This window comes from Rhipicephalus microplus, chromosome 3 (genome assembly GCF_043290135.1).
Source record: "Rhipicephalus microplus isolate Deutch F79 chromosome 3, USDA_Rmic, whole genome shotgun sequence".
NCBI lineage: Eukaryota > Metazoa > Arthropoda > Arachnida > Ixodida > Ixodidae > Rhipicephalus > Rhipicephalus microplus.
The window spans coordinates 213506425-213515511 of NC_134702.1; the positions used below are offsets into that span (position 1 = coordinate 213506425).

At 43.8% G+C, this 9087-nt stretch overlaps 1 pseudogene; it reads left to right on the forward strand.

The window, feature by feature from the left end:
* The first annotated feature begins 2373 nt into the window (after positions 1 to 2373).
* On the forward strand, positions 2374 to 4024 carry LOC142803132 (uncharacterized; annotated as a pseudogene).
* The last annotated feature ends 5063 nt before the right edge of the window (positions 4025 to 9087 follow it).

Sequence of the window (9087 nt, forward strand, 5' to 3'; positions counted from 1 at the left end):
ATACGCTGGCCCGGTCATGGACACCAACTCCTCTTTGATAGCTTCGCGCAAAAGAGTGTTGGAGGGGGGAGCTGGACTTGGTGTCATTTCGAGGCCGAATAATTGCAGCTCTTGCCGTATAATCGCCTGGATCACAGCACACAATGACGCATCAGTCGTGGTGGTGTTTTCAGCGCTGTCCGGCGGTAACCGTTGGGACTCAAGTTTCTCTAGGCGTTGACACGTGGGAACAACGGCAGCGACTGTGGTCGCGTTTTGTATGACCAAAGAATTGAACGCAACCGTGCCGATTCCTTTCAATAGATGATGATCTCTCTCCGATTCAGACATGGACGTGCTGAAACGGTGACAGAGAGCAAGCACATCCTTTATGTACGAGATGTAAGACTCACCCAATTGTTACTTGCGAGCGTCCCGTGTCTTCTTCGCGAGAGCTCAATAACCGTGGGGGTGCCAAAACTTGGCGAAGCTGTTGCTTGAAACGTGTCCAGTCCGTGATGTCCGTCTCATGATTGAAAAACTATGTTTTCACCACGCCTGTCAGATAAAAAAAACACGGCGAAGCTTGATAGGGTCATCCCAGTTGTTAGCGAAACTCGCTCGATATAACTGGTCCAACCAGTCCTTCACATCTTCACCTCGAAGTCCGGCGAAAGTGGGCTACTCACGCTCGTGCGCGGTGATAATCCACGATGGACAAGCCGTGGTAGCCGGGGCCTTGGAGGTAAACGCAGAAGCGCCGGTCGGCTCGTCCTGAGGCATGTTACCGGACACCTGGCACAGGCGATGACTTGAGCGTAGCTCCAGGAAATAAAGCGTGCTGGGAGAGGACAGAAGATCGCAGAGCACACTCCACCACTTGGAGCACAACGGTGAAGGCAACCTTTACTAAGCCCAGAAGACACTATGAAGCGACCACATCGAAGGCCCAGAACCCAGGCAAGCCAAGTTCCTACAGCAGATGAAGATGACGACCACTCATGATGATGAACATGTCTGAAAAAAAGTAGATGAGCCTAATGAATGCCTACAATATATAAATATGCATGTATATAAACTTATGAAGTTAGTTCTCATATAAGGAAACCACTTACAGCACATCAAGAACAGTCCCACTGCTATATGTTTTATATATCCATTCTTTTATTATTTGGTATTCACGTTCGAGCTAAGTATATCGCCATTTCTCAATGGTCACAGCACTGAAATGAGATGAATCAGCACCATCACTTCACGAGTTGGATCAAAGTGCAACAAGAATCTAAAAAATAAAAAATAATAATAATTAGAAAAGACACAATGTGTGCTTGGGTTGATCAGTTCTTCAACACCTTAAGAAGATCAGCAAGATGCGATTCAATTTAGGTGACGCTGTGCATCCGGCACAAGGCTTGCGTGCGTTCGGAGGTGCTCGTCGTAGGAATCTGCATGCAATAAATAATAAACGCATGTTACGTGACATACACATGTAAGCAACACAGTTCACATACAAATGACATAATACACAATGATGCTGAAAAAGGAATGCATGCATCGCCCCTCTTTGTGAGTGAATACAAGAGAAAAAATGCATAATTGCCTCTGCATGAAAGACAAGGTAAAATCATGCCTATCGCATAGAAATTACCTAGGTGGTCTCAACTATTTCGAACAATATGTAAACGTTAAAAATGTCATTACAAAACACGGAAATGTTTGCGAGATATTAACTACAAATTTAAGAGTTGCGAGTGAAAGCAATAAATGTAACAATTAGTACTGTGCACACGTACATTTATACCTGTGTCACACGGGCGCACAAAAAGTCTTTTAAGTAAGCGGTGTTTTACGAAGTTGACTTTTAACAAAGAGGTGTTTGCGGCGCAGACACACGGCAGCAACGATCTCCTTTTAGTGTTTTCGTTCGAAGACGCTAGCGAAAGTGTGGCGCAAGCAGTAGAAAGAGAAGCAATGAAAATTAAACGATGTATCACGATGTACAAATTAAAGACTTGTTGCACTGCTCGTTTCTTCAAAGAAATTTAAGAATAAGAGATAAAAAACACCAATGTGAAAGTTTTTTGCACTAGATAAGGAAGCATTCCCATAACTAGCGATGTGCGCAAATCCGTCTGGCACCACTGGGCTTTGATTTGCCGTATTTGTTTTTTGCTGCTCTTGACTGCTCTCGACACGTTATGGGCGACCATACGGGAGAAAAAGCGAGGATCGCAAGCCTCATGGCCTGCCTTCTCGCTCTGGAAAACGAGGCAGGCGCTGCAAAAGCCGCCAAGGAGAGGATAAAGCAGCAACTGCTGTTCAGCAATTCCTTGCTGTGCGTACTGGAGCTGTCGGAAAAGGCCTGCGATCGATCGATCTGGGCCTTCAGACGAAATGAGAGGCGGTATCAAGGGAACTGTACCTCACCTCGGTGAGCAGAACTTCAAGCAATCTTTTCGAGTCTACCCGTCCACCTTTCGTTTCATTGTGGAGAGCTTGCGCAGTGAGCTCGAAAGACAGTCCACCAGCATGCGTGAAGCCATCACTCCTGAGAAGCGAGTCGGCATTGCCCTATACAAGCTGTGCTCGTCAGCCGAAGATAGGACTGTGGCCAACCTCTTCGGCGTTGGACGCTCGACAGTAAATACCTTATACAGGCAGTTTTGCGAGGCTGTTGTCGCTGTACTGGAACACGAGTGGATCAAAATGGTGACCGCAGAGGAAATGGCGAGGCACATTCAGGAATTCGAGGCCGTCACCGGTTTCCGCCAAGGCGTCGGAGCCTTGGATGGATGCCACTTTCCGATCTCGCCACCTAAGGAGCATGATACAGACTACTACAACTACAAAGGCTGGTAAGTGGCATAATACAACTACTTAATGTAAAAAAAGCATGATTTATACCGTATTTTATTGTGCATAGAAAACAGCACTATTCAACTTTTTCGTTACGCTATATAGTTCACTCCTAGCTCTGCCACAAGGGCAAGTCCACATCGCAATAAATAAAAAAAAGCGATGCCAAGTGCTTTCGTAAACGCACAATTTGGTTTCTACCATCTCGCATTATTTACAGGCACTAGAGCAAGCCAAGCAACGCAGTTTCCACGTAAGCATTTTAATGCAACAGCATGAAGATGCCAGATTGCATTTGCAATAATAATTCTGACATGCTCATAACGGCCGCAGAAAGCAGCAGCTGATCCGCAGAAAACTTAATGTCTATTACCTACTATATTGAATATATATGACATGGCTGCAAGAAAAAAAAACATCCCTGGCTCCATGAATGACCACAGAAAGCAGCAGATTCTTAGCTGTACACAAATATACATGCTTTTGTGATAGTACTTTAAGGTAGCTGCACCACTGTAACAACTACAAAAACACACGCACACACATTTGGTGTCCATTGCACTTCGCTGCATTCACCTTACGTGCCACGCTCTTTGTTTTTTGCAGGTATAGTATCATCTTGCTGGCACTTGTGGATCACAGATACCGCTTCAGGTATATCAACGTTGGAGCACCTGGACGCTGCCATGACTCGCACGTGTTTGGGTATTCGCAAATCTGCAATGCTATTAAGGGTTCCCTTTTTAAAGCTCCACTTGCCACCATAGCCGGGACAGTAGTACCACCACTAATTCTGTGTGACCAAGCATTTTCATTGGCACCCAGCCTGATGAAGCCGTTTGGACACCGCGGGAAGATTGGTGAAAGTGAAAAAAAGTAGTTCAACTATCATTTAAGTTCAGCCAGGTAAATTGTTGAGAATGCAATTGGAAGGCTTAAGGCCAGGTTCCGCTTCACTGCAAAAAGGATGGAGTGCCATGTAGGCAATGCTCGCTTAGTAATACGGGCATGCTGCGTGCTAAGCAACATTTGTGAGCACTTTAATGACAATGTCCACCCGCAGTGGTTAAATGAGGTGCAGCAGTCAGACGTTTACTTCCCGCAGCCGTCATGCACAACAGAAGCCCAAGTTGGAAACGCAGCAGAAATAAGGGCCGCGCTTGTAGACTACTACAGTCAAGTGAACTAAAACGCAACAATCACAAGAATCGCCGGAATGAGTACAGGAAATCGCATCACTTTTTATTACAAAAATCAACCATTGCATCCACAAGTTTCTCCTGCAGCTTTAATGCTTTTGTTCGAATTTCCATCTCCTCTTTATGGGCGGCTTCAAATTGTTCCATCAAGAGCCGCTGCTCATTCAGCATCTTCTCCTTGATTTCGGCACCTGTGTATTTTCTCTTTTCTGCGGGCGCCATCTCCCCTGTCGCTTGAGCTGTTTCTGCGCCCGGTGACACAGTCTTGGATGTTGCTTGGCTGCTGAGGTGCTGATGAAGCCTGTGCGAATTCGGGTGCATCTACTTCCGTATCGTCACTTGACGATCCGGTCACCATGCCAGACATGAGCTGCATTTCCAGAAAATGACAGAAATGCGGTGATTGCACATTTTCACATGTGAAATAGCCATTAACAACTGTGTGCTATACGTCTGGGTGATGTAAATGTCACATAGAGAAGGAAATGTCAACAAGAGTGCTTTTTTGTGTTACAATGCTGACTCCCACACGAATCGCTTAACCATTACGTTTACCCTAAGGACTGGTGTAATGGTTTCAAAAGCTCTGTGATGCCGAAATGGCAATGTGAGTGCAGATGTATTTCAGCCACTGCAGTATTTGTCCGATAATGTACCCTTACGACTGTTCCTGTTATATTTCTTCTGGTTTGTGCCACCATGTAATGTTAAATCGTACTTTATTGTGGTGATGTGGCTGAATAAACGCAAAAGGAAATGCTTTCTGAAAATGTATTTCTTTGTTGGTTTATTTAAAACAATACAGGGACAATATCTCGGAGAACATGGCTAAAGGCAAACATGAAGCACAAACGTGGTGCACACTGTGCTACACTGGTACAAAGAGTGGGTTGCAGCTTCAAAAAACAAAAAGCCACTGCCATTGCACTTAACGCTGCTACTTGCTTGCAATAAAGAATGTGGCTGCCACTAGACGTTACTTACTTCCTCAACTGAGGGACTGCTGCTTGCTGGGCTCGAGCTGATGCCAGCCTCCTCCATCAAAGAGGGGTCGTTCACGGGCAGGCTTCCAAATAATCTATGGATCTCTACAAAAAAGGTCCAGTTTGGTGGGGACGAGCCCGTTGTCTTTTCTTTAAGGCATTTCCTGAAGAATACGAAAATAAATGGTTAAACAGATGTTACAAGACTGACAACTGCGCGCTGAGAAAACCACTGGTACATGCAAAATGTACAATCGCGCGGCGAAAAGTAGAAAGAAGCGAATTGTTAAACCTGCGCCACATCAAGTGCGCGTTTCCTTCTTGTTACACGACAGGTTTGCGCGCTTAACAAGCAACAAAGACGCGTTTCTTGACGTTTGTACCTAAACATGTGTAACTGCAACATCGCGTCATTGTAAAGCAATTCCACTGCAAATCACCGAAAAGAAACTTTGTGTGCGGCTAAAACGCGCAATAAGCATGCTTCCAAACGTGGCCATTCACTTGGCATTCAGCGTTTTGCCTACGGTGGCGCGTCGTTTCGAAAAGATTGTTCGGACGTTTCCCACGCCAAATGCGCTTCACCGGCTCGCGAAAAAATTCAGCTGCTCAAATCGCCAGTAAACTTACTGTAAGCATTCGATAACATACCTGCAATACAATTTATACAATTAAAAAAAATCATTTTTTCCCATGATTGTTGTTGTCGTCCCACTTCCATCCTCACGCTTACAGGCCGCTAAGACGCGTCAAGCTTACTCAAATAATTTGTCTCACCTGTAGGTGTGTGTCAGCTTTTCTATTTTTGTGTGCACTTGGTCCTTCGTGCGGGAGACACCCGCACTTGTGATTGCAGCCGCGATGCTGGCGTACACCTCGCCGTTGTGCTTCTGCGCTCGAAACGAGTGCAGGTTGTCCTCCCAGAGTCTGATTAGGCTCCACGTGTCTGCTTCCGACCATTGCAGACGCTGCCTTTTCCGTGGGGTGCCGGCTGCTTGATCTGCGGAGTTGGCCATAGACGCTCCGACTCGGACCACTTGAATGACGGGCAAACACACGACTGCCACGCTTTCCTCGCTTGTGCAAAATGGCGCGGCGCGAGACCGAGCGTCACCACGTGATATTGCCGATGCGTTGTAGCTGCTTACGAGAGTAGAAAAGGAAAGAACCATTAAAAGAGTTCATTACACCTTCTGCAAGATATGAAATTTGTTTTTACAAAGAGTTTTGGTGACGGAAAAATAAGCATTCACTCTTTTTTCCCCACCACTCGAAAATTGCTGGCGCCCACTGGTTTCGAGGCTACTCATTCGGAGCCGTAAAAGAGATCGACGAACGCCGCTCACGAAAAAGACCGCTTCATTCTTATCATCGTCGTCGACATCAGCAGTACTAGAGACTGTTAAATCATTAATCCCAGCAAACATTCGTCTAGTGCGAATGATATGGGTGCCAGGCCATCGTAGTATATTTATAAACGAGATGGCTGACAAACTTGCGCGAACATCTCTTGATCTTCCGATTGTGCCAATCATGCCTCCTACAGCTTATGTAACAGCAGCGAGGTTTAGAAAACTTTCCCTTCTTGAAGACTCATCAAAAACCATTATACCGAATCCAGATTTCTCGCACCTGCAATTCACATGGAATAATAAATCGTGTCCCACGCGTAAATTGGAAGTCTTGGTAACAAAATTACGTTGCCGTGTACCACCTCTTAATTTCTACTTAAACAGGTCTGGTCTGGTGCCATCCCCTCTGTGCTCAAGCTGTAACGAACCTGAACATATCGACCATTTTCTTATCACATGTCACCGATTCAAAAATCAAAGAAAAAACTGCTTCGAAATTTTATTCAGAAAATTAGGAATATCACTTAATACTCCCAATATTTTGTCTTTTGGGGCCATTTCATTGGGACATAGTGACAGGAACATCTGCGGGGCTCTCTGCGAATTCATATATAACACAAGAAGATTACCTTGCTGAGTCAGCCATCAGCTCTCGAATTTTACTAGTCACACTACCACTTATTATTTAGCTGATACACTGCAATGATTCAACTTTCAGGAGAATTTCATATAACGATTCCACCACAGATATTCAACAAATTCTATTATTTCTCCCCCCCCCTTTTTTTACATTGCGCCAAATTAATTTCACAGTCAAAACACAGTAATCATATTCCCCTAATCTAGAAAATCTATAGGTATTTACTTGCATTAACCACCGGCTTCTTGGCCAATCCCCCTTAGTGGGTGAGAGCCACAAAAGAAAGGAACAAGCAAGCAAGCAAGACCGCTTCTGAAAATGAGTTCGCTCTGTGCGTGTGTCTGCTGTCAGAAACTCCTTTTCGGAAAAAGACCGCTTACCTAAAAGACATTCAAGTGCCCGTGTGACAGGGGTATTATTTTCATTAAAAATTACAGTTTGTATAGAGTTATGGCATCTTACACAACTTTGTAACAAGACAAGCTAATTTTTTACGAGGGCTCGGCGAAGAGCAGTGGAAGGCTGCCATGCTAAGCTAAAAGCCCACTTTTCTGCAGGCTGTCCCGAGCTGTTAGAGTTGCTTCACCTTGTCGCAGCCTTTTTACCTTAAGATGGGATGAAGTTGTTTCTTTCTCTTGTGAACACTTTGACCTATGAAGCTTCATTAGCATGCATATGTATATAAAGCTGCATGGCAACAAGAAGGAAGACGACAATGAGCAAGTTTTAGAATTATTCACATCGTCTCAAAAATATTTACTCTTGGAATAATGAAATGCAGGTACTATCACCAGCAATCTTTTTTTTGCGTATTCGGAATACGAGAAAACGACATTACAGTGCACACCACTAGATGTGCAGTTTCTATAAAGCATGATTAAGGCATCACGAACAGACACATGATGAGCTTATATTCAAGACCAGTGGCACGGCCAGTGGCATAGTGGGTCCATGCCCCCCTCCCCTTCCCACAAAAATTGCAGCTTATGGCCCTGTTCAAGACTTTTTGGAAAGCGTGAACAGCGAATCGAAAATAAAAAAAAATTCTACTGCAAAAAAACTATTTTTGCTGTGATCTTTGGCCACTGGAATCAAATTCATGACAGCCTTGGAAACTCGAAGAATCAAGAAGTCTGTGCATTCATGAACACTCATATGATACATCCAATAAAATGTTGACTATAGTAATAAATTACTTAATCAAGCGTCTTTCAACAATACTATACTCAATAAGCACTGATGATTTAGCAGTGCAAAATAGCTGGAAAAATATGGCAATTTTCAAAATCACAATCTTGACAAATTTAGGAAAATACTGCTAAAAATTATTTTTTAGGTTGTCACCTCCACGTTGGATGGAGAGCATATGCAGTAGCCAGAAATTTATTCAGAACAAATAATTTGGACACACTTATTGATCCAGTACCTTTTACTGGCATTACTATTTATTCTATTGAAATAATACATAACCATGACCAATAGTTTTGAATGTTATACGTTGTGTCATTTAATTATTCTCTAATTGACTGCACTATAAATTGCTATGCTGAATGCCATGGTAAGTAATATCTGTCTTTCGCCAGGCTGCAAGCATTAAAATGTGCTCGTAACGACTGCATAGCTGGTGCTGAAATTAATGCACTAGCGATGACGGCATCCACGCGGCAATAGTCCATCAAAGGTAAAGCCAATGAAAAGTTAAGCCATTGTCGGCTGCACGTATTGGTTGTAGTATTTTGCATTCAGTCATCTCGAACCAGCTGTCCTTCAGTTGTTTCTAGGGCTATGCCTAATCGGTTGCAAACTATTTCAGTCTTTTACTGTATAAGCATATTCAAAATCAGTCAACTTCCCCTGAAGTTTGTTCGTAAGCACGTAACCATACATAATAATAGTTCAAATCCAAAATGGCTCTTCACAGACCGCAGACATTACCTGGATTAACATTTCACTGCTAATATACTATTTTTCACGAAAAATAGTGCACAGTGAGGTGTGTTGCTGGTATGTCGCGGAATTTGCAACTCATAAAGGTCACATTAAACTGTAAAGAAAATTGAGAGAATCTATAACAATTC